The sequence below is a fragment of the Trachinotus anak genome, unplaced genomic scaffold (genome assembly GCF_046630095.1).
Source record: "Trachinotus anak isolate AG129_WGS33_773 ecotype Australia unplaced genomic scaffold, CSIRO_AGI_Tana_v1 ptg000014l, whole genome shotgun sequence".
NCBI classification, from domain to species: domain Eukaryota; kingdom Metazoa; phylum Chordata; class Actinopteri; order Carangiformes; family Carangidae; genus Trachinotus; species Trachinotus anak.
In genome coordinates this window covers 17,164,774-17,189,764 of record NW_027273865.1, presented here as the reverse complement: position 1 = coordinate 17,189,764, position 24,991 = coordinate 17,164,774, and the positions used below count along the sequence as shown (strand labels likewise).

At 40.2% G+C, this 24,991-nt stretch overlaps 1 protein-coding gene across 2 annotated transcripts in view; it reads right to left on the bottom strand.

Moving 5' to 3' along the window:
* LOC139631550 (leucine-rich repeat and fibronectin type III domain-containing protein 1-like protein) overlaps window positions 1–24,576 on the bottom strand; it is a 166,353-nt gene extending 141,777 nt beyond the window's left edge. The window contains exon 1 of one of the 2 annotated variants that reach the window (XM_071495789.1): window positions 22,615–24,576. The gene's annotated coding sequence lies outside the window, so the exon portion shown is untranslated. The remainder of the gene's footprint in view (window positions 1–22,614) is intronic. The other variant, XM_071495790.1, reaches the window with a different exon arrangement.
* Between the last annotated feature and the right edge of the window lie 415 nt (window positions 24,577–24,991).

Genomic DNA, 24,991 nt, shown 5'->3' with positions numbered 1-24,991 from the left:
GCCTCTCACTCGGCTACAGCCGGGGATCACAGGCTGCTCTCCAGTCTGCTGCTTTGTTAGCAGTGCTTCGCTGTGTGAGGTTATGGCTGTGCTTCTGGTTTTCTAATTGAAAAACCAAATGTTATAGACCTGATTTGCATATGCACAAAGAAGATATGCTCTTTAAATGAATAGTGCCTATCCTCCTTGTTTAGGGGTCCAGGAGAAAAAGTACCAATATATCAACACTGATAGCTCAACTATGGTGCGTGATTTCAGTGCCACAGCAGCGTACAAAGACCTCACCTATTTGTAATGTAGCATAATCGGTCACTATCGGGGTAAAGCATCTGCAAACCATTTTCTATCTCAAGTCCTCATAGCATAAGAGTGTAGATGGTTAGCCTAAGGTAAACTAGACTCAGACCAATGAAACACCACTTCTAGCAGCTGCACTCAAACCTATTGTACAGGGCCAATTACTACTGATGAGAGGAGATATAGGAAATGAAGACAAGGGAGGGAAAGGAGAGATAAAAAAAAAAAGACAAAGCACAGGGCAAAAGCAAAGGACAAGAAAGAGAAAAAAAAGACAACAGAAGGAGGAGAGAGAGATGAGTTGTTTATGAGCTGCCCAAGGAGAGGTCAGCCATGGCCGGTAGACACTCGTTAATCTGTCATTACTCTCATCAGGCCTCTGGCATCGCCACACTGGGGCTGTGCGTGCGTGCGTGTGTGTTTGTGAGGGCATGCAAGTCTGATTGGGATTCTGGTCGCTGGCTGTGGAAAAGCTGAGTCACCATGGCGACCTGGAACTAAGGAGGAGAGCAGAGGGGAGTGGGAGCTTAGGATGAAGAAGAAGAGATGACGGGATGAGAGGAGGGGAGAGGAAGGAAAGAGGAGATCAGGGGCAAATAAAGGCAAGACAGGAGAGGAGTGTGCAGACTAATGAAATTGTACCTCCCTTGGTGTTTGGGCCATTGTGTTCTGTTTGGCTGCTCTGTGAGCAAGTTAAACAAAAGGCACAGTGTCTTGTTAAAAGAGAAATGACGCCTTCCTAATGAGGACAAGTATGTTTCTCTCGCCCTTTGTTTGGCTCTTTCTACATATTTTTCACCTTCATTCATCCCTCATCTCACAGTACAGAAACACAATTTATTGTATTTTTTTTTAATACATCTCTGTCCCTTCAACTTTTCTGTCCCTTCTCCTGTCACTCTCATTTAGCACAGAAAGGTCAAATGGGCTCAAAAATATGTTCTCCATGGTCGCAGCAGAAGCTTTGATTGGATCAAATATTAATAACAATTATAATAATAATAACCTTTTCAGTCTCTCATCATTAGTTCTTCACCTGTGTTTTTCACCTTTATGAACATATTTTCAGCATCACAAACATACTTTGCATTTGTTTTGAATTGTGGAAATTGTTCCATTATTTCTGATGATCACAAGCTGCGTTGTATTTGCACTTATTGTACTTACTGTCAGCTCTGTGTCATGTAACCAGCTTAGCAATACAGAGTTTGTAATTCAATGTCCTTGTGTAAATACAGTTATTTTGCATGTTTACAAGGTGCAGAAGTGCAAAGAAAACAGTTAATGAGTTTTGTATTGTCTCCTTCAGGCACAAAATGTAATATCATTGCTGTCTCTGTTGAAACTATATTTTTACTATGGCCAGTCAGTGGCACTGTATTTGGTATACTGTTTTTCAAGGTTTTAATGAGAGTTATTGTTATAATTTAGGGTAAATGCTTTTGATAGCCCATGTCTAGTGATGTTTGCACTATGGGTGGGGATCACAGAGAAACTCACGAACAATTCTGCAATACACTGCAAGACATTTGTCTATTATATGTCATCATATATATGTAAGTGAAGAAGAAAAATACCTCTGGGGAAAAAAAGTCAGAAATCATGTATTTATTCACTGCACTGTGGTGTCAGTTTCATAGAACTGTGGAATCTTGTGCATGGAGTCTTAGCTTAGTGCCTCTTAAACACACACACACACACACATCAGTATTCAGACTTGCAGACTGTAGTCTCTGCCTCAATCACCTTCAAGGTATAATTCAATGACAGAAAAAAAGGTGTGTGTTGGTGTGTGAGAGGGAAAGACCAGCTCTCTGCGTTGGAGGTGATACAGCCTGGCTGCTGACACAGCGCAGAGTAGTTAAAGTGTTCTTGTGTGTGTGTGTATGTGTAGAGTGTTAATGTTGCGTAGTCTTTAACGATTTTGTATGTCGCATGAGTGCTGTAAAAGCCGAAGTAGGCCTTGACTTTCAACTTGAAAGAATATGGTACCTCTGTGATTTGTTCTCTCCCGCTGTCTGCACTGTCTGTGTTCCCCCTGTGAGCTCTTCTTCTTCACCACTTTTACCCCCATTCATTTGATAAGTGCCACCATGAGAAGGAATAAAGTAGTGACTCCAGTAAGTCAAATTAGCAGGCTAATCTGTTTAGAGCGGCTGTATTTTTAAAAAAGATGTCTATATTTGGTTCCAGCGTATCAATAACATATCACAAGAGGAAGTAATACAATATATTCCTGTATTGATATTTTGTTCCACAAGTGGTATACACTGAGTTGAAGATATGCTGAGATGTCAAGTTAATGTGCATGTGTGTGTAATTGGAAAAAGAGTCAAATTTGCTCACACAGTGCTGTTAGCATTGCTTAGGGAGGTGCAGAAGTGCAGAGAATCACCAGAAGCCAGTTAATGAGTATTGCATTGTCTTCTGCATGAGGCATTAAACACTGGAAAGCAGTTCCCTGCTTCATCTCCTTTATATGCCCTGTCTACATCCGTTACATATGCAGCTCTAATGACTCACTTTTCAGATGTCGTTTCTGTTTTTTGCACCTCCATGTGCTATGTTTAATTAATCTGCACATGTGAGGTTTGTACTTAAATTTACTTTCCGGACTGCATGAAAATGTGTAGTTCTGCCCAACAACAGCTGCAAGCAGATTGGCTAGACTGTTAAGTCCAAACTCAACAGTAGTTACCTCTTCAGTCAGAATGAATAAACACCTTTTGATATAATCCAGTCCATGTGTTAATAAATAGTGAATATGATAAGCTTAATAAAGGCTGTTTGCATTACCTTGCACAGGCCTCTCTACTCTTCTCACTGTCGCAATTTTAGACATCTTTGTGATAAACCTGCAGCAATTCAAAATAAACTAAAACTTAGCGTGACAAGAAGAAATTTGCACCAAGTAATTTGTGCCTTTTAAGAAAATTAGCTTGGGGCTTTTGGGCCAACACTAAAGCTTCTGTTCAGTGAGGACATTCAAAATGATTTTGAGCAAGTCTAAAAATAATGCAGGATTTGAGGCTTATTGGCAACAGTTAGAGATAAGGACCCTTCTGGTGTTATGATGCCAAACTTAAGAACAATAGCCATTATCATTTCATAGCAGAACACAGAAGCACCAGAACGTGACTCCCAGAATTTTCTTTGTGCAAATTATTATACATGTTGAGCCTGCACTGAACTGGCTGCAGCATACGCTATAAAGGCATTCAGATGATAATGTAGCTATAACATCTAAATTCCTCCACTAAATTCCTGTCCACCCTGAGGTTTTGTTTTCTTATCCCAACTTGATCTTGACAACATAGTGTAATAGTACCCCTGGGATTCAGTGGGAGTCATCCAGTCGGCTAGTGTTAGTTTGTTTAGATATTTTCTTATTTCCTTTAAGACATCAAGTGCCATGGTTTTATAGCAAAGTTTGTCAGTCCACCACTTCGGTGCAACATGGTTTGCCAACTGAAACTGAGTACAGACATTTTTACTGTAGGGGTGCCAGAGAATGAAGCCTTCTGACTTAAGTCATTCCAAGGTTTTACCATCGAATTTTGTACACTCACACTCAAAATGCCCAGAGATTGAATCTCAATGACTTTGACATGCTAATGTTTTTAATCTAGCACCATTGGCATTTCAAAGTTTTCACATTGCCAGTATAAATATCTCAACATCTCCTAGATGGATTGGCATGTATTTTGAAAGGACATTCATGATTTACGAACAATGTATCCAAACAACTTCTCTTCTAGTGCCAACATGACGTAAGCTTTTGCAGTTTTGAGTGAAATGTCTCCGCAACTGTTGGATGGATTAATATGAAATTTGGTACATACACTCATCCCCCTTTGAGGATGAGTTCTAATACCTTTAGTGATCCTCTGACTCTTCATCCAGCGCTGTCATTGGGTCAATATCCTTAATAGTCCAGTGTGGTTAATGACCAAATATCTGCAAAGCCAATGGCATTCCCATCAGCCTCATTGGTACTTGACAACTGGTGTTGACAATGTTGACAAATGCTGACAAACGACAACACTAAACTTGTCAGCGTTGTCATTGTGAGTATGTTAGCATGCTAATTGTAGCCTCACAGAGTGGCTAGCATGGCTGTAGAGCCTTAGTCTTATTATAGTAGACAGACATAACTACAGCTGTGATCACACAGTCACAGGTGTTTGAGAAGAAGCTTATCAAAAGTAACTGCTGACCTGCACTTAAAGGGTGATTTTTCTCCCCCTAATAGCTGACAGGCATTTAAGGACCTAAGCAGACAGACACACTCACACAGGTCTAGACAAGTGAAAAACATCACAGCTACTGCAGACACGCCAGGTACTGAATATAATTGATTTTCTTTTAAGGTGTAAAAAAAGGTTTCAAAGCCCAGTATTGATGTAACCCGTCTAACAAGAAGAGCGAGTGTGTGGTGAACAATCATTTACAGTAGCTCGCATGAGCATACACACACAAACACACAATCACAGCGACAAATTAGTCTCAGCGTATTGCACTGTCAGCAACACTAAATTAGAAGACAGCCAGACCTTTTCACACTGAAATGCAATACCTGAAATGGAAATATGTTTTTTACATTTCCCCTGTTATTCATCAACACACTCTTTTAGTTTGGACTTGATTTAATTTATTGAAGGGTTCCTCAGGCATATCTCATCCATTTCAGGGCCCCAAAAACATGTTTTTTTTTAAAGTGAACTTTTCGTGCCGCTCTGAATTTTATGACAACTGATGAGCGTTGCAGTGACAAATAGGAAACAAGTTTTTTTTACAGCTTTCATTAAGATGTCACGGCAGGTGGTGAACACTCCTGTGCATAATCCTGAGCTACATTTCCTCAGATAATAAATATGCACAATTTGATTTTCTATTGTTTTGAAAGTATTGGGTAGTATGTGAAATGCACAAGAACCGTCTACAGTTCAAGAAGAGGAACATAAACAGTGTTGTTTTTGTTAGTTTTTAGTTGAGTTACTTTAGGACAGGTCATGAGGGAGAGAATAGAAGTGAGAATAAATAGCTGCATCTTTTATTGATCTTTAGTATCTTTCAGAGCAAGGACAACACCTGAAGGCTAAACAGTATCAGAAGTTGGCAGCTGACATCTGTGATAAACAAATGTCCCACAATCAGATGATTATTTGTTCTCTTATATAGCTGGTGCTGTCTGTTTACATTGTAGAGGGCTTAACATTTGATTATCTTTTAAATGCAAAGAGCCTGTTGATAAACATTAGCAATTAGCTAACACATGAAAGATTATTGCTCCTTTCATAAATAATGAACAATTAAAGAAAGCATTATCTTAAAAGTCTAGACTCCAAGTCATTAATTAAGTAATTGCTATTAGCAACTGTCAGCAAACCTGGAAGATTACAAGTTGTCTAATTAATAATATATGTGATGATAACAGAGTAAGGATTAAAAACTATTTGTTCTGTGCTGGCAGTTACAGCGGTAGATACATCCACCATTGTCTGTCTGCGCGCACACACACACACACACACACACACACACACTTATACCCTTGCCACCTCATTGCCAGTCTACTGAATATCACTTTATCTTTCCACCACAAAGAAACAATCATCACCTGGTGCTGAAGATAAACTGCTACCTTCCCTCAACTCCACGTTGGGTCTGTTTATCTTTCCTGTGTCTCACCTGAAGCAAAGCTTTGGAGCTTACTTCACTTTGAAAACAAAAAAGCACACAGAAGAAAAAGGTACAAACTCCATCCCAAACGCTTGAACTGGAAATTGCAATACGATGTGAATGCAAGAGTGAAACTAGAAAGTAAAATATGGTAGGAATATGTATGAGATGGGACCAATAATGGTTTTGCATTAAACATTTATAGGCTTATTTATGATACTGTGTAAAACCAACTCTCTATTATGTAAACTAGGCCGAATGAAGCAGTCATGGGAACTAAAAAAACACAATACAATTTGAGATTAGCCTAAAGAACAATCACTATCATCAGGTTTTGATCATGAGAAAGACGCTGGTCCCAGGAGTTACAGTAAAGTTTGCTTTACTGATACAGCCAAAGGATCTTCTTCTGAGTAGTTTGATATTCAATATGTTGGGAACCTTTGTAGCACACCTACTAGTTTAAATATAATTTGAATTCCTCTGAAAGCAAAAACGCCTCACAAAGTCCTTTTAGGGAACTGATAGGAAATACAAAATGTATTTCCCTCCCTTGAAAAAATAATCGCATTCTGGGAGAAAAGGAAAATAACATTTCTTTGGCTCCTTTCAGCCAGGAGTTGTATTTTACTAAATCCATTATGTATCCCTGATGAATCAACTGTTAATAAAAAGGGACACAAACTGAGGGAAAAGGGATTCTGATGTGTATTGATGCCTCGTTTAAATGCAGTCCCAAATTAAAGAGGGAGAGAATGAAACATGTTAACTTTGGTTCAAAGTGACAATAAGTTCCTGTGATAACTTAACTCCCCAGGGACCGGCATCGGAGAAAAGCCGCCATGGAGACAATTTTATACACACAATTTCTGTGATCTTGAGCAGTGAAGTTTAGGTCCATGAACATTATTCTTGAAAGCTCCAACACACTCACACACATGCATCAGCCAGTGCAGACTGTCAAGCTGATTTTCTATTTAATAAAAATGTAAATCCTTAACTAAGACATGACAGAATTTGGGAACAATCATTAAAGTTTTTACAAAAGTCCGGTGTGAGAAGCTCAGCAGAATTCACTCTTTCTGCTGTGAAGTCTGCCTTTACCCATTCAACAAAACTGCATGCTCATCATCAGTCCCCTCTTCAGACTTCTTAGCCAGTATTTAATTATTCATTGTTCAATTTAGATTACTCAAGATTAAGCCAGTTAGTTAAAAATCCTTAAGATTGTCATTATATCTAACCTTATTTGGACACTGTTTATGGCTGACATTTTGTCAGCAATGGCTGTTCAGTGGATTTGCATTCTAATTACTTCACGCTGAGGTTTTAATTCAAACTACTCACAAGGGATTCAAAAGAAACTGCACATACTGGACATAAGGTAAAAGACACAGAATGCATGTCAATTTCTGCCAACAAGGTTGTGTTTTTCCCAGTGTCTGTTTGTTTGGATTTTCGTAAAAAGTACTGAACCAATTTGAACCAAATGTGGTTGGAGGGATGTACTCTACTGAGTGAAACCAGAGACCTGTATTATTAAAATCTTTCCAAATCAACCAGGACTGGCATCTTATAGATTATAACTTGAAGCCAATTGGAGAGTGTAATTACATGACAAAAGCATAGGAAATCCATTAGTATTCATCATACTACCTGCAATATAAAACGAAACCCAGATCTGAAAGTAGAATTTCTACTACAAACGAAATACTGCCTCTTACCAGACACAGAGGTAAGTGAGATAAATATTTTAATACTGTTCTTGGCTGGCGCAGTGACCCAAATTACAGTTCACACAGCAAAGTCTGACCATATCCTAGATATTTATATTCATTCTTTTTATTACAGCAGTTACTCTTGGTAGCTTTTAATCAAACAAAAAACCAATGGGAAATGTACAATTTTGGACAAGACATCTTTCAGACGTTTTTAATTTTTTAACACTGGGGTCAATACAGTTTCATAAGCAAAGCATGACCTTGATTTTAATTACCTCACCATTTGTTGTCTTGATGGGGTTGCAACAACAAATGCAAACTTCTGACTGACTCAATAAATCATAAAACATTGTTAAACTTTAGAGAGGCCAACACACATTAATGTCGCTCCCTGGATTTCTCTGAGTTGCAGATCTACCAGGCTGCTAACAGATAGCAGCAATTAAGAAATAGCAACAGTTGCTTGACAGCTCTTTGGCAGCTAAAGTTAAGTTCAGACACCTGGGAGGATGTGCCCAAAACTGTGTTGTGTGCAGTTTCTGCACTTACAGTACATTCAGAAAGTCAGCCTTAAATTCAGCCTTGTTGCTGAATAATTTTGGAACTGGCAAACATGATAACTACTACTTGCCAATACTACTATCCGTAGTTTAAGATAAATGAAAATTTCTATCATCTTGTAAACTGCGTCTTTACTTATTGATTCAGATCACACTGCCTAAATCTCTATGAAGGGAATGTCAGAAAATGTCAGGTGACGTTTTAGTTCTACAAAGGGCACAGACTGAAGTAACTGGATGATAAGTAAAATTCCACAGAGAATAATTTCATGCATCATAATTCCTCTTATATCTTGGCATTAGCTTCTTTGATAAGCTGAGAAGTTCTCAGTGCAATATGGGGGGCATACAATATCTATGCCTTAACCGATTTGTGCAACATTCTGTATGTTGTACAAATGTAGATAGAGTGGTCAGAAATTACAGTGCAAAACCACTTTAGAGAAATTCTGCCTGACTGTTTTCTGGATGAGCCCCCAAGTTTGTGTGTTTTAAAGAACTGTGTTTAATGACAGGCTAATACTCGAAATTGTAAGAGAAAAAGTCACGACTGTGTAGGTAAAAGTGTAAGTTAATACTTATTGTACTTTAGCTTTTACCTTTTGCTCTGTGTACTTGCTTACAACGCTATTTTCCATTTGTCCAACACTATCAATTGTAGTTTTGATGTGAGCTTCCGCCTAATGCCATTCTCTCCATGTCCAACTCTTTTTCTCAAAAATCCTGATATCCAGAAACCTTGTTGACCCGATGTTTTATGTAAAACCACTCACGTTTTTCCTTGGTCTTCTATGTCACACTCTATTCATAAAATATTTTCACCATTCTGACAGTGTTCTTGGGGATTCTGGACTTCTTCACCTACTGGCTTTCACAGTGGATAGAGACAAAAGACTTTTTGAACTCTATGAAATTTAGATATAGCATTTCTCGCCACTCATTGACCTTTGATGATGTTTCGCAGTATGATGACCTGATCTGTTGTCCCCCTACCCTTCCTATAGCCAGCCTGTTCCTTCCTAAACCTGAGTATCTGTCCCATTTTCTGTTTTCTAATGTTGTGACCTATGTATTTCTTATATAATGCTCAGTGCTCAGTTCATCACTCATTCTCCTTGGGGGGGAGAATCCAATTAAATAATTATTTATGAGAACCAATAATTATCATTATGAAGTCTCATCATCACCAAAGTCCTCATGACAACCACCAAAAGGGACTGGCGAGGTGTAAACCCAACAGTAATAAATTATATCAGCGATGAATCTGGAGCATGAGTGATCCAAACAGCTTCAAATTTTCACTGGATTATTATAGGATTGCATGGAGACTACCACTCTACAACTTTATTTTAACAGCTGCCATCTCAGTGAGTTGGCAGTAAAGTACAACAGCTGGGAAAAGGATTTCTACAGCTGCCACACACACACACACTAGATACACAGGCTTGACACTGAAAGTGAAGCTATAAATGTCATGTGAGCACCAATAATAATACTAAGAATACTTTTAAATACACACCAAACCTGAACATTAAAGTGAGGAAATACACTCAAATTAGACCAATCAGGGTTTGTTTGGTCAATGCAACTTTTAATGACTGCTATTTTGGCCTCTACAATCCTTCCCCATGGCTGTTTGTGAGTAATTTGTTCTTCACTATAACCTGATTTATGGAGTGCTTGGCACATCAGTGGCAAATAGCTCCCAGTTCTTGAAAGGGGGCATCTTCATGGCTCTATCTGAGACAGAGCAGACTGAGTGGGAGGCCCCAACCAGATGTCTGACCTCGTACAGCTTCTACTGGTCCAGTGAGCAAGTTGATGATCCTGGGTGTCATTTATTAGAGTCATAATGTATTTCCCACCCACAGTAACACTGAGATTCCCCAACCTACAGGAGTATTTAACATTAGATTCTATGATAAATGCATTTTACACTGTATTTTCTTGTAATTTCTGAAACTAAAACCAAATTTTTCCTTGCATTCAAGATCAGCTTTGGGTTCTTGCCATTTAAAGACATTGTTTTCATTGGATTTGAAACAGTTGGCTGTTGCTTACGTTTATGTGGCCCAGAAACACACCTGCATGCTGCATAAGTATGGCAGCAGTTTAGCAGCAGTTTCATAGCAGCATCTGATTTCTCATTTCGCCACCTGATGAATGGTAGTCCACTAGCCACCCTCCTTTAGCTCTGTATTTTGTTTCTATCAACTCTTGAGGGAAATATCTGGCTCCTTAGCTGCTAAATGCTCCACTATGTTCACCAGCTAGTCACCAATATTATCTGTCTGCTGTTGGTATTGAGCAGGTTGTAGAGCTATTTCGCAGAAAATAATTGCCTGCCTGCTGCAGCTAAAAACACTGCGATGAGAGCAATGAGAGTGAACCAAAACAGTGACGTTACAGAGAGAACAGCTAAACAATGAGCTGAAACTCACTTTAAAGTTCCTCAAAGCTGAGGGCAGCTGCAGAATGAGGTGATAATTCTCTGTAAGTTCATCAGTACAAGCAACAACACAGTCACAGTGTCACACTGGTTTCATGTTGTCATTTGTTACATGGTTAAAAAAAATATTGATTAAAGCCACTTTAATTAATTGAGCAGCGCATAGTAGCAGAGGTTGCATTAGACTTTCTCATTGACTGTCATTTTGATGGACAGGGTGATAAAAATTGTGTCATAATCTATTATTACCCATAATTTTTAGTGATAGTGAGACATGGCCTATTTAATAGCATTTAATTTTCAAAAACAACTGGGATTATATATTTCTAAGAGCATTGAGAGAAAAGACGAACAGAGACATTGACCCTGCGCTCGCTTTTCATGGTAGCACCATGTAAAGCAGATGAGTGCTTTATTTGACAGTCAAAAGACTTGTTTATGTGTTTGCATCCACAGTAAATGTCTGAATTATGGGTGACAGTGACATCCAGTCTGGTGGTCAGAGAGCAGTGTGCAAGGGCAATTCAGAAAAAAAAAACCCAAAAAACAATAAAATATACCTGGAACTAATTAACTTACAAACTCGAGTAGAACAGAGGCTTGGTCTGCTAGTCCAGCAGTGAGCATGTAGCGTGACCTGTTTATAAAGACTCACCAGACACACCAGACAATATACCCCTCATTATTTCACCCATTAGGCACTACGAAATGGTGTGAGATGAGGGAATTGTGTTATCATACTGACATGGGAAAAATAAAATTAGAGAGCATTTAACACATTTCTGAATGAGTTTTTAATGGAGCCATAGGTTGTTTGGAGTCAGCATCTAGCTGCCATCAGTGGTACTCCACCTTAAGGCACTTTGCATAATCATCAGCTTACTTGGCCTCTCTCTCTCACACACACACACACACACAGACAACCCTCTGCCACTGTCAATCAAACCATCATCAAACATGCATCAGGAGCCTCACGGGCGCCTGCAAAATAGGCAAAATATAGTGTGTATGTGTGTTTATGTGTATTTGTGTGTGAAATAGACCTTGCATATTTGAGTATAAGTGCAAACTTGCATATGTGCTGGAACTCTTCATGCCAGAATAACAGAATATACATACCTTTACTTGCGTGTGTGTGTGTGTGTGTGTGTGAGACATGCCTTCATGCACATGTTCTGTGATCTGTGTGATAAACAGCAGCCGCAGACTGAGCCTCAGCCCTGTCAGCCTCACATTCATATTCAAAGGAAATGTAACCCACATTCTACTTTTGTAAAAGCTCCCAGCCCCCAAATTGACTCAAGGATCATGGTACCCCAGCATTTTTTGAAAACTTCTGTGAGACCAGAAAATTGCTTGTGGAAAATAAGAATGCCAGCTGTGGGAGTATCCTAGTAGCTCACCTGGTAGAGCATGTACCACATACTAAGTCCTCACTGCAGTGGCCTGTGTTTGAATCCTGCCCCATCCCTTAGCTGCACGTCTTCTCCTATATATAAACTAGACTAGAACTAGACAGTATAAATGCCATAGATGTGGGTTGGGATGGGAGGGGTAATTTTTGCATATGCACAGTGGTAAAACATGTTGTTTTTTATTTTCCTTGCTGTTTTTGAGCCATCACCCTAAAAAGTCTTAAGACAATCAGTCCTTAATTGGCTGAAAGAATTTCAGCAGCAGGTTCTTCCTCTTTGTAAATAGTGTTCACATATTACAAGAACACTGAGTGCTGTGCCTTTGAGAGGGAGCTAGAGAGGCAATTTCTGATGTTAAACTCAGATATTAAAGCACTGACATGCTTTCCAGAAAGCTACAGTGAGATCATTTCCCCAGTATCTCATGAGGGAATTGTAATTAGCTAAACACACGATATGGTGACAGCACAGTCAATACTACAATGTCCAGTTATAGAGCTCCAGTGTTGTATAGACAATTCAGAACACAAGGCAAAGCAATGCTGATCAGGTGAATAGATTAAAACCATGTAATATCGAGGTCCGAATTAGAATCAGAGCTAAACTATACTGATAAACAATGACTTTTCAGTTTCTTGGTTCACTGCTGTCCTCTGCACAAACTGCAACTATTGCTGAGCTTTATAAACTACCTACGAGGTCCTTAAGAGTGCCATTATCTACAGTAGATTGCCCTCTCAAGTCTAATTATTTCCCAGACTATCAGGCTCATGGTGCGTCAAGTGGACCATTTCAGCCCAGCAGGATCCTTTAGCCTGTGTTAATAAACACTCATTTTGTGAACTGCTGAACAGGCTGCATCAAGGCCGAGGGGTTGAATGTCCCTTCAGCTGCTGTTTTCGAAACTGATGACAACGTTAGAATGTATTACTAGTAATTCTGTGAAGTAGGTGCAACTACATATTAGTTCAAGTTCTCATCTATTGTCCTTATTATATAAAACAGCATTCTACGGAACACACATTACTTTACATTACATTACATACTGTGGAAGTAAATGTTCCCTGTCACTAAGATCAAGAGGCATGGGGTGGTTTTAAGTGCTTAGGAAATCTTCTGTAAGCGCTGGGCTCTGTGCTTTCATTAATTTGTGTGTTCGCATGTGACATTATTTGCAGTGTGCACTAGTTTGGGGAAATTTGTCTACAGTGTAGACTCTACACTGTTCTGGTAGCTGACAGCCCCAGGGGCACAGTGCAGTGTGCATTTGTACATCAAGCGGTACAATAAAAATGCTGTACAGTCACACACCATATAGGGTGGTTAATAGACTTTAACACTTAGGTTCCCTCAGTGGTTGTCTAACAGTAATTTGAGTGTTAAAAGATGGGGTTTTATAAGACAACCTAGTTCAACTTGGAATATATTGTTCACGTATTTATGTGTTAACAAATTAACTCAATGTTTTGCTTAGTCCTCATGTTGTCATACCAGTGTGGTTTTTCTGAACATTCAGTAATTAGGTTTTCTGTAACACAGATTTCTTGACATCCTGCACAATTGTGTGTGCTATGTTACATAAAAGCCCTGGTCAGCCTGGACAAAAGCCTGCCAGTTTTGCCCTCAGTCACTTTGAAAATGAATTTGAAATTTGACATTTAAAGTGGACTAACCTCCACACAGAACTGCACACACATATTAGTGCACACTACACATCAGCAAATATACACGAGGAGCATACAGGACTTAAGTAAGAATGAGCTTTAGATAGAACACAAAGAGACACACAAGCACATCATGTATGATTGCTTGTTATCAACCATCAAACTGGGAGTTTAATGCATTTCTTTCAGGCTCTGTTCTTCCCATCAACAAGTTAAAAAACCATCAGCAAACTTGATGCTTTTCACATCTGAAATGTGGCAATTTTAACCAAGGGCACATTTTCTTTATTGTTCATTCTGCAAAAGAGTTGTAAAGAATTTGTTCCACCTAACACAGGAATTCCAGTATTTCTGAGGGCTTGGTTGTATTCTTGTGTTGTAAAACTCAACCATCAGAAAGGTTTGCAAGTGTGACTGTGAGCGTTAGTGTTGTAATGTGTGGTACAACTGGGGATGTAATAATCTGCAGGACTGGTACTGAGGCTGATAAAGGGATTTTTGGATGGATCAGTAGCAACAGGTTTTATATCCTGATAATTTTTATTTATTTATTTATTTTTACCAATTGCACTCCAGGATGGCAGGTGTTGAATATTTTGTATAACAAAAAATTGTGCTGGACTGCAATGGATGCTATAATCTATTAAAAATAATAAGCATTGCAAGTGAGTGATCCATAGCGTGGAATAAAATTAAAATAAATACCAGTTTTAATGAAACACATGCAACCTGACTGCATCAATGAAGTGACCACAGCCAACATGGGTTTAAATTTTTGTCTTGGGTAACATTTAAGAGACATTGTGGGCATAAAGTACTGCGAGGGGCTGTGGACATCAGCTGTCCAAATTCAATCCTCAGTTGGCTCCTGCTGCAACAATTTGAGAGTGGCACTGCACTGTGTTATACATATTAATATCTAGCCAGAGACAGCACATGAAAATGATGTCTATGCTCTGTTCTGTATTTTGTGTGCAGTGTTAGACAAACTAATTAACTAAAATATAAGGCACAATACAAACTATGTTTACCATTTAAAACGCTATTTGTAAGTTTTGCTATTGCTACACGGCCAGTGTTAGCATTAACAGCTGTTTACTTACCAGTCTTGCCAAAAGCTTCAGCCATTCTTGCATTTTTAAGACAAGAGGTTATAGTTTGCCCTCTGAGCAGCACTACTTCCTCAGGGCAGGCTAGTCATTACTGTGACTCAGTATCAGAAGATGAGGGGATGGGTGGTTGGCTAGCTGATTAGCATGCTAACATCAGTAGAAGAAAAGAAGTGACAGAAGTAGAAGATAACAAAATGAGTTAACATTGCCGTTGCTTCTGACTGCTGGAGACATCTCTTGGTAAGTAAAGGAATGAAGTTTGATGCTGATCTCTCAATGTTTCTTCTAGACCACTAAGTACACTGGCTATGTATCAGTAGCAAACCTTACAAAAAGCTCTTTTAAGGAAAGCTATTGTAAACCGTGTTTTCTTAGCCCAGAGGAAAATATGTCTGAGAACTACTCAAACATGTCTTCCAAATTGCACTAATATTGTTTTTAATTCAGGCCTAACTTTTGGGTTAAGTGTGTCCTGCACTTTTTTGTGTTCATTTACAAAAGTCAAGCTACAATGCCTGCAGCATGAAGTGTAGAGAATTGAATGTAAGCGTAGATAGCAGACACTCATGCCTGTAGGACACGGCAGACTGATAAATGGCAACAAACAGAATGTTGGATCACTCTGCCCCAGTAATTTGAAACTCTGGGTCTGTGCAGACCTCTACACTATCATTTAGAACCTTGGAGACACACACACACACACACACACACACACACACACACACTAACCATGCCCATGCTATCAAAGAAAGTAAAGAGAGTACCTCCTGGAGGAAGAAAGAGAGACAGAAAAAGAATGAAAAGTAGTCAGAGAAAGAACAGAAAGACAAATTACAAAAAAATGGAGCGAGCTAGTGATGAAAAGATGAAGAGAAACCAAGTGGAGAGAAATGAGTGAGTGAGAGCGAAACAGAGTGAACGCAGTATAGAGATAGAGTGGAGCATCCATCCATCATAGGGCACTGCTTCTGTCAGACACAAGTAATAGATGAGGAGAGATAGAGGAGAGAGCAGACACTCCTCTTCAATCTATCTCCACTCACTATCTGGGTTCACTTGTCAGGTCTGCTCTGTCACCCCGGACCAAGACAATTACAGAGAGAGCGGAGAGAGGCATTACAATCACACACAAGCACATGGATAGAAACAGAAAGACTGACATACATAAGTCCCTGTGATCAATCATCAATATGACTATTAAAGAGACAATATACTTCACCTACAATATAATACCTTATGTAACCTGATGCAGACTGCACAACACAATATTATGGTACAAGATATAACAAGACATCCACATTGGATATAACAAAAAGCCAACATTTTAAATAAATTATTCATGATTTCATGTATGTGATTTCAATACCAAATCACTTTGGTTTCAAGATGTTTAATCTTAAAATTACCAACAATTGTTAATGAACTCTCTAGACAACGGTCATGTTGAAAGATATATTTGTGTCTGGCATCAGCACATAGAAATGAAATTCAGATAACTTGTCTGTTACAGTTACTGTGCTTATATGACTTACGGTATATAACAGACATCTTTTTTTAAAACCACTGCTCAGACTACTGCAATGCCATTTGCATGGTATTAAGTCACAGTAAACACTATAAGAGCGGCACTCACTGTAAAAGCCTCTTAGTAAAAAAAATATTGATTATGGCTTTTTTTTTTTCTTTTTTTTTTTTTTTTTATGAAGCTCACATTCCACTAATGGTAATAGTGTTTAACTGGGGTTAGCCACTTGTTTCTACATTAAGGGTTTTTCTGTGTTTTTGGTGGATTAGTTGTACACTTTGAACTAGTTCATGGAGCTGTAGGTGCTTACAAATATGGCAGAAGCATTAATCTCCATATACACCATATACAGTAAGCAAGCCTTTTCCAACGCCGTGTCTGCCCACACCTAACACACACACATTATTAATGGAACGCAGCAGTGCAGAACTGTGGTCATAAAATATGCTAATTTGATACTGGGACCATGATGTTTAATGCAGTGCTTTATACATCGTGTGACCTGATGAGTCATAAAAGGGGCAGAATTAGGACTAATGTTTTTACCAGTCATGACCAATCAAATCAGCTTTTCCCAGTGCCCATTTTAAAGCTTTTCGCTCCCCAGTGGCAGACTTCTGTAGCTGCCTAAGACTGAGGTACCCATACTGGTTGAGGCAGGTACACACATATCTGTTCTGCATTCCTCAAGTCAGCTGAGGACACAACACACTAGAAATCCCTCCTTTAACCTCGTTGACACATAAGAAACACAACCCCTAAATTAAACATGGTTTAGACTACGTTTCCCAATCAGCTCCTCAAGACCATATGAGCTAGGCACATGCACAACGCAGCTTCAGTTAAAGAAATGTGACATGTCACAATTGACATACATTAGTTGTTATAGAAAAAGTTAATTGTATTAAAATGTTTTGGGCTGTGGTGAATGCTTCATTGTTTTTTTTTCTCGTTTGGATTGCTCCTCATTTGCATGCTGGTTTGGATGGACAAAAGCCAAATGAATTAATGCAGAAATACATCAATTCATTTGGCAGGCTATTTGTGACTTTGCAGAGGTCGATTGTACATCGACCTCTGCTCCTCCACCACATAAAACCAAGGCTAATCATTGCTCTTGGTTTTGTGAGCAGTAAGAAACAAAGGCAGAGAATTGCTGCTGTCACACCAGTCTTTTTGTAGACAAAGTGCAGATCCCAAAGGTGGGTCAGAGGATGATAAAAATAGATTACTCTTGACAAATCTGAGGTATCCATAGCTACTGGTCATAACTGCTACAACCTATTTAAGCCCCTATACTGTATAGCAGTCTGTATTGAAGAGCTCTGTTAGGTACTGTAGGTACATTGTGTTTTTCTTGATTTACAATAAATCTCCAAATGTGTTTGCTGATATGACAAAAATGAAATGCGCTCCTCATAAATGAAGTTTGGAAACTTACAGGTTACTGTGGTTTAGCTGAGCAGTGTTATATCCCCTTGCCTGCCTGCTCAACACAGCACCATTCTAATACCATGCTGCTTGGCATTCAGCACGCTGCTCACTCCCTCTTGCTCTCTGTCTCTTTCTCCTGGCACCATTCCTCCTTCATTCTCCTCACCTCTCTCTCTCTCTCTCGCTCGCTCGCTCTCTCTCTCAGCAGCATCTCTCTCACCCGCTCTTCCCTGGTGGGGTGGGATTGCGCCATTGAACCAGCATCTGTTGTCATGCACATGCACCCACATGCACACACACAGACACACGCACACATACACAAACCGTGTAGACATTTAAACCCCCACTGTAGTGGACAGCATGTTGGTGTGTTGAGAACATCATGAAGACATATTTTGGACATTAAAACTATAAAACACCAGGTTGCCATATCACAGTCTTAACACCTAGAGATTCGTGGCGAAATACTCTCGCCTTATGCTCCTTCTTTTTTTTTTTAACTCTTTTCTTATCCCTTTTTCTTTTTTTCCTGTCCCTAATAGTTGCCCCTCCTTTTCTTTCTTTTCCTCTTCTCCGCCTGGCCGTCCTCTCTCAAACCTCTCCTCACTGCTCTATGTATTTCCTTCCCTCCTTTCTCCTCGTCTGTCTGCTTCACCTAAACAGAATTTGCTCTTAATTGACCTGCCTTGTTGAATAAAGGTCAATTCCCCCTTAACAGCCTCCTATGGTTCAGTTTTTTTTTCTTTCTTCTTCCCCTTTCCATCTTCCCATCCTTTCATCTTTATTTTCTTTCACCTGTCTTTCCTTGCATGTCTTTCATCAATGCAACATCACTCCCGTCCTTCTTCTTGCTGATGCCACATAATCCTAACGTCAAACATCCTTTCATTTTGGGAAAAAAAAAAAAAAAAGTAAGTGTCCATGCACCACTGTATGGGCTTCACTTGTACCTGCACACCTATACATTTCTTCCCTACTGTGATGGAAATCTATTTTCCTTCTCTCTCCAGAACTCAATGAGTTTCTCTGTGTGAGCTCCATTTCTTTTCTGCTCTTGCCCATACAGACACATCAATTAGACTCCCGCTCCTCCAAAATGTACGTTTCTCCTCAACTTCATTACTCAATTTGACGTTGACAGTATGACAGGTATTTTACATGGTGACAAAAATAGAAGGCTTCAATGTTCAAAGTTAGTACAAAAATTGCTTGGATCTCATTTCTGGCTCATCACATATTATGATGAATCATGGCCATTGAAGAGTCAGACCTGTGTCGCTCAGGGTATATAACTGTTAAGTCCATAGAGACAGTCCCAGATTATGTTACTAACAGGAACCAAAGTAAAACTGGACTACTTTCAAGCCATGCTTAGAAATAATCAAAATACCTTCCTTTCTCCTCCAAATCAAGCCTTCTTCTTCCCTGCTTTGACTTGGTTCAATAAACTGTAAACATGATACAGAACCAGTTCTTGCAGAAGTAGGAGAAGTGTTTAGGGACTCACACTTTTTAATTGTCACAATGCCATCTCCCATCAATCTCCCACCTCTCCTGCACTCAATTTCAAAGAGAGAAAAGAACCATATCTGAGTCACAGCCACCTGAGTGATAGGACAGCAGTTATATCTATATGACTGTGCTGCTCAAAATCACAGGAAGGTCTCACAGCGGAATCCTCACATTTTCTGGCCCCAGTTATCCCTGTGGTATCTTTTCTGACGCCTTCAGCCTTAAACCCAATAAGCCAGAGGGATCATAAAGCACCACTTTCACAGCATGTTTTCGTACTGGTCAAATGAGTCTCTGTCCTTCCACTCTGCAGGAAATTTCTGCTTTTCCTGATTGTGCATTAAAACTGATTATATGTGTGAGTCGGCCAATCCACTCCATCCTTACTTAATCCATCCTGACATCTGATGTTTAAAGCAATATTTTTACATGTTGGGAAGTATGGTTATTGTTTTCAAATGTAAGACTTTCATGAACCAGTTAGCTTAGCTTGTTGTGTTGTTATAGTACTTCAGTTTTTGCACATGTTAAGAAACATAACATGCCAATGAGTGAACTTTAGACGTACTAGTAGGTGGATTTTGTCACATTTGGTAGGACAGGCTAGCTACTTCCAGTCTAACTGCCTGCTCGCAGCAGCTCCTCATGTACCATACAGACTAGAGAGTGGTATTAATCTCAGCATTTCTCATCAAGAAAGCAAAGAAGCGATTTTCCAAAATTCAGAACTATTCCTTTTAGCTTATACAGTCTATGCATATTTTACCTCAAACTGCTTGCCCACTACAATGAGATTGATAATCTTAACAACCCTTATGCAATGCAATGACAGTCAACCAAATGATAACAATAACTTCATCAAAATTAAATTCAATAAGCCTTTGTTTGTAATTCCTGTTTTATCCATCAGTCAGCTCGAAAAAAATGCGTGAAAAAAAGGTGTTTACTTGCAATCAACGTTTTGGAAAATGACTCACATATTTAAAAAATATAACAACAAAACAATGATTTTCAAATCACAAACACAAAACAAATTGTGAGTAGTGACTTCACAGATACTGCAGATTGGGTTGTTTACAATCATTAAAGAGATCATGTTCAACTGTATGCCTCACCATACCGCAACATCAGCAAAAATGCTGAGTCAATGCTTTTGAAAACACTTCTGTTAATTAGTGTGTATGCATGCACACATTTATCCAAGTGTTTTTTTGTTTGTTTTGATTTTTTTGTTTCCAGGATACTTTTAAATAAAATAGTTGGACCTAACAGTGTCTCCCTGATGCACTTCATCCAATTTTATTTTTTTAACCGACTGTGTGAACTCAGTTTCCATGGCAGTGTGAGAATTCTTTTTTATTCATGTACAGTGGTATTCATTAGTTGGATATGAAGATGCAGGAGCAGTGGATCACTAAAATGTGAGCTTTCACCCAGAATATTGTGTGCACGTTGGCAACAGAGTTTTCAGTAACAAGAATGATTAAGAGAAACCAAGGCCTCAATTAATAATTATACACAAGCAATTTATTTCTGTGTTGATTTGGAGAAAATGTCAGCCTGTAAACTTCTTTGGGAATATTTACCTCGTTTGAGGCTCTAAACTGAATTTTAATAAAATCTCTCACTGTATACCATTGTGGTACAATGAGGGTCATGATCAAAGACATGCGTTTACTCCATTTACTTCCAGCACTTCCCATTGGAATACAACATGTTAAGATGCTGATTAACTGTACGCTATGATTACTTGCATTAAGATTGTGATTTGAAACGCATTAAAATCACCATACATAAATTGGAAATCTTTCAAGATTCTTCCTAGACAGCGATTCAAGCCACATTCAAACACGATGTTTCAATACAAGCAAGAAAGAGCGACAGAAGATAGACAAGAAAGATTGAAATATCAAATCTGGGCTTCAGCTAAGCCACAGGTATACACATTTGGAGACAGAAACAGGAAGCCGAGGGGATGACTTCCTCCAAACCTCATTTCATCTCACATGTGTGTTTACATGTGTTTTAATGTGGCTTAGAGTCATTGCAAAACCCCATCAAAATGCTAATGGGGCGGGTAGGGACGAGAAAATTTAACAGGTAATGAGGAGCTGGTGAGCTGACACAGCAAACTGAAATGTTAGCAGTGGTTTCCCCTCTTCTCTCTCTGTCTCCATGGTGCAGCAACGACCATTACGCAGCACTCCGTTGGATAATACCATACAGTAGCTACAGCATCTCTGATAGAGTATTCTACACTTGGCCCCCGGCATGCTATTGTTAGAGCTTTCTTGAGGGATCATTTCAATGCCAGCTGCAACATCTGCTCTCTCTGTCCTTTCTGATTCCTCTCCTATATCTTCTCGACCATAACTGCTCTGCTACGGCCTCCCAATCTATTTCATTCCATTACCTTCTCCTGTCCTCCCCTATTTTCTTTGCTCACCTTTCCATTATGTCCTCTCCTCTCCCCTTCCCCTAAACACCTCTCCCCTGTCACGCAGCCCATCTCGTCTCCTGGCTGCTCCTTCTCTGTATTCCATCTGAGCACCCTCTCCTCTGCCCTCTTCCCCTAACAACTCCTTTTAAGTCCCTCTCGTCTCATTTCTCCCCCGTCCACACACACACACACACACACACACACACAGCAGTCTGCCCCCCCCCCCATTCAATTCAATGCAGTCTTCCTCTCTCTTCACTTCTTCCTCCCATATCCGTCCATCCTTCATTTCTCACCCCTTCTCCTCTAGATTCTCCCCTCTTTGCACTTTCCCCTCTCCCATGCTGTTTTATCCACCTGCATATGCCCTATCTGCTGTTTTATCCCATCTCCACTCATCCCTCTCCCTATCTCATCCCCTCATCTGTTTCAGACCTATTTCTTCCCACTTCCTGTGCTTTACATCCCGCTCAGCATCTCCCCTCTTCCTTCACCCCTCCCCTCCTTTCCTCACTGGCTTTAATCCACACAGAGGATATCACCGTCTCTAAATCGTATGGAAGAGAAAACACCAGCGCCATTATCTCTCCATCTGCCTTCTCTCTCTCTCACACACACACACACACACACACACTGTGTTTGCGTGCGTGTGCACTCAACTCGGGTCATCTAAAATTACAAATCAACCTCTCAAAAATGTTGTGGCGCGAATAAGCGGGGAGATACAGAAAGCAGAGGGGGATGGAGGGAGGAAACTGCGCGATAATCGGACAAACCAGAAAAAGTAGATGAAGAGACTGTCATACCTGCGCGTCTCCCTCTCCTCCTCTCCGTTCAGGTAGAGGCTGTGTCTCCTCCGTTTATCCCTCCTCAAGCCAGGTGAAGATCTCCACTCGTCAAAGAATAATCCTCCTTCTGGCCAGACAATTTTTCAAACCAAATTAGAAATCATATCCACTTTTTTTTTTTTTTTTTTGTCTGTCTTGCACCGCGCAAGGATGGCCGCGCTGCGGGGCTCCTGGAGGAGTGGTGGGGCAAGCGAGGCGTTTCTAATTAGTTCCCGTTGAGTTTGCATCAAAAGCCCGGCACTGTTACACGACCGGTGGCAGTCTATAACCTACGGCAATCCACCGACCGCTGGTGATCCGCCAGAACGGGACTGTGAGAATGGTTAAAACGCCGTTAAACCGGCGCACCGTCGCGTTGCGCACTCAAACGGTCTCCACATGAGCTCCCCGCGTTTCCGTTAAGACTCCCTTAATCGGTCATTTAAAGGAAAATACCCAGCCGCAGGGGTTTCATATCGGAGGAATCCAGTGTCTTGTTAAAGAGTAGAGGAAAGGCAACGAATAAGAAGAGTGAGGATACGACTCTGGACTCGGTGAAACCAGGCTCGGTCGTGTGGTTTCGGGCTACTCAGCCGGTCTCCCCTATAGATGCTCTCTGCTCCCCCATTCAGCAGCAGTCATTCCTGCCCCAACATCACACCTCACTCATGCACAGCTCTTCGCATCTGACCTGTCCTCGGTTAGAAACTGGTGATCCTTTATTGGTCGGTATGTGATTATCCGTTTCAAGGTCTCCCGCTGGTAAGAAATGGAATAATAAGAGTGCAAACGCGTAGAAAAGAAACTGCAGAAGCTGGGGCTCTTGGTAGATGGTCGTCCCCCCCCCCCCCCCCTTCTTTTTCAGCCACAGAAGTGACTTTGTCTTGACCTCTCCCTTCTCTCCGCGTCGCGCTCTCCAAGGAGAGCCACCGGACGAGAGTGCCTGCTGCCCGGTGGATGGCAGTCTATAGATAGAGGCGTTATAGGTCAGAGAAAAGGCAAGCTTCAGACTGAGAGAAGGATGATCGATCTCGCTAGGGAAAGTCTCAAATCATTAATGCCCTTCTTTTTTTTTTTATCCTTTTTGTCAAAAAGCGCTCAGATCCGTCATGGTGAGCATCTCCGTCCCCTCCTGCAGTTACTTTCACACTGTGCGGCGGTCTGTCCCGGGAGGCGATACGCCTACCAGCTCCTCTGCTGTCTGTCTGCCTCCCTCTCTCACCGTGTCCTGCTCTGTCAATTGACAAGTCGCTGCTCCGGGATCCAGCTACAAGCTGGTAATAACGGATGGATGCGTTGTGACGAATGGGCGTGATAGCATCGCCGAGGCGGTTTGCCTGGGAGAAGTAGCTGATACAGTTTAGGGTCTGTCAGGAGACATAACACACCCCGACACGGCCAGAGGTTCTCAAAGTAAGGGACGGGGACCTAAAGAGGGCCGTGGGGATGCAAGAGCACCCCTTGGTAAAATACATGAGTTCTTTTTTTATGTTTTTATTTCAAGTTTTTAAGGTAGCTTTGTATGGTAAAAGAGGTGGTTAAAGCAATATTTATTTATTTTTTACTATCTTCTTATATGCTGGAATGCAACACAAAGCACAAAGTTTACACTCCATGAGAAGTTGATTCTGCTCTCTTGTCTGTAAGGTCGCTTAAATATGAAGCCATCGCTCACAGCTGACAACCTCACACAGGACAACAAGGCCAGAAATTCAGCCAAAACATAACTCCACACACATAACTCCATAAAACCACAACATATTGTTTGTATACTTAGATTTTTTTTTTTTTTTTTTTTTTTTTACAGTGTGTAGTTTTTGTTGCATGTTGACAGAGCCAGGCTAGCTGTTTCCCCCTGTTTCCAGTCTTTCTGCTAAGCTATATGCTAACAGCTGCTGTCTGTAAATCATTTTTAAAGGAGCTGTTTGTAAGTTTTGCTATTTCTATGTAGCTAACATTAACATTAACAACAGTTTTACATCAACACATCATTGTGTTTACAAGAGGTTAGGCTATAATATGACTGCAATAGGCAGCCTGGATGTGACAGTGAGTCACTTTCATAATTTGCTTGTTAGCATTCTAACTTCAATGGAAGAGAAGAAGTGATAGAAATAGAAGCAAAACAAGATTTAACATTGGCTGTTAATGCTAATGTTTGCTATCCAACAATAACAGAACATCCAAATAGCTCCTTTAACAGAGGAATATAAATCTTCTCATCTATCGGCAAGAAAGTAAATAATATTTCCCAAAATGCTGAACTTGACTTTAAAATTAACTTCAACTTTTCAGTTTGGGGTCACTGATACAGGCCTGGATGCAGAGGTGTGTAATGTCATCTTTAACTGAAGCA